This window comes from Schistocerca nitens, chromosome 1 (genome assembly GCF_023898315.1).
Source record: "Schistocerca nitens isolate TAMUIC-IGC-003100 chromosome 1, iqSchNite1.1, whole genome shotgun sequence".
NCBI classification, from domain to species: domain Eukaryota; kingdom Metazoa; phylum Arthropoda; class Insecta; order Orthoptera; family Acrididae; genus Schistocerca; species Schistocerca nitens.
The window spans coordinates 1,232,781,554-1,232,783,731 of NC_064614.1; positions in this window are offsets into that span (position 1 = coordinate 1,232,781,554).

Here is a 2,178-nt window from a genome sequence, read left to right on the forward strand (position 1 = left end):
TCGTCATTGAATCTTATCATTTCACACTGAATTTTAATCCCGCTCTTAAATTGTTCTTCCATTTCCGTCACTGCTTTTTCTGTGTATTGATTCAACAAGAGGGGCAAAAGACTACATCCTTGTCTTACACTCTTTTTACATCTACATCTGCATAACTAACCTTAAGTGCTTGGCAGAGGGTTCATCAAAACAACTTCACACTATTTCTCTACCGTTGCATTCTCTAAAAGCAAACAGGGAAAACTGAACCTCATATTTTTCTGAAGGATCTCCAATTTCTCTTACTTTTTCCCTGTGTTGTATGGTGACAATAATATATCATCTCATTCAGAGGAGAAAGTTGGTGATTGAAATTTCATTAAGAAATCCCACTATAATCAAAAATGCCTTTGTTTTAATCATTGTCATCGCAACTTGCTTATCATATCCATGACACTCTCTCCCCCATTTCACAATATACAAAATGAGCTGTCCTTCTTTTAACTTTTTTGATGTCCTGTGTGAATACTATCTGGTAAAGATCCTATACAGCATGGCAATACTCTAGCACAGGACAAACAAGCGTATTAAAGGCAGTCTCCTTAGTAGGCCTGTTGCATCTTGTAAGCATTATGCCAATAAAACTTAGCCTTTGGTTTGGCTTCCTCACAGCATTACCTATGAGATCATTCCAATTTAAGTTGTTTGTAATTATAATTCCTAGGCATTTAGTCAAATCAACAGCCTTTAAATTTGTGTGATTTATCATATAACCAAAATTTAATGAATTTCCTTTTCTACTCATGTGAATGACCTCACACTTTTCCTTTCTGAGTGAGGATTGTCACTTTTTGCACTGTAAGATATCATATCTAAATCATTTTGCTATTGGTTTTGATCTTCTGATGTCTTTACTAGACTGTAAATGACAGCATCAACTGCAAACAATCTAAGAGGGCTGCTCGGATTAAATCCTAAGTCATTTATGAATGCTAGGAACAGCAGAAGGCCTATAACATTTCCTTGGGGAATGTCAGATATCATTTCTGTTTTACTCAATGATTTTCCATTGCTCCATTGATTACTACTTCCTGACAGGAAATTGGGAATCTAGTTGTACAACTAAGGTGATACTCCATTGGCACACACGATTAGAAGTCTCTTGTGAGTAATGATGTCAAAAGTCTTCTGGAAATTTATGAATATGGAATCAACTTAAGACTATCTGTTGATAGCACTCAATATTTTTGTGAATGAAGAGCTAGTAGTGTTTCAGGGGAATGATATTTTCGTAATTCGTGCTGACTGTGTGTCAACAGGCCTTACCTTTGAGGCAATTCATAATGTTCAAACACAGTATATGTTCCAAAATCCTACTGAAAATCAACATTAGTAATATGGGTCCATAATTCAATGGATTGCTTCTATTTCATTTCTAGAGTATTTGTGAGACCTTTGCAACTTTCCAGTCTTTTTGTATGGATCATTAGTTGAGTGAGTGGTTGTATATGCTTGTTAAATATCAGTATACTTGCAAAGGAACATTACTGGTATGCTATCAGGACTGGGAAACTTGCCTTTATTAAGTGCTTTAAGCTGATTTCAATCCTCATTCATTCATTCTTGGGCTTCCAGTCTTATTGTTCCCTCTTGGTTCTTGTACATTTTGTATATTACTCATCATTCCCTATAGCTTACATTGTCAAATACTTTTTCCTGGCCAATAAATCCAATGTGTCTGCCTTGATTATTTTTCAGTCTTGCTTCCATTATCAACCACAATGTCAGGACAGCCTCCCTGGTGCCTTTACCTTTTCTAAAGCCAAACTGAATGTCACTTACCAAAATTGTTCATTTTCTTTTCCACTCTTCTGTATAATACTGTTGTCAGCAATGTGGCAGCATGAGCTGTTATTCCCATTGCACTCTTAATGTTGGCACCCTTGGTTTTAATTTCACCAAAGGTTGTTTTGACTTTTCTATATGCTGAATAATTCTGTCCAACGATAACTTCTTTTTCGATTTCTTCACACCTTTTCTGACCTATGTTTATCTGTCCATTGTCTGTGATTGCTCCTTTTAGAGCTATCCACTCCACTTCAACTGTAACTGCTTACCATAGCATTCCTTATTGCAGTATCCACATCTTTAGCGAACGTCAAATGTGTCTCATCATTCCTCAGTATTTCAGTATCGAAC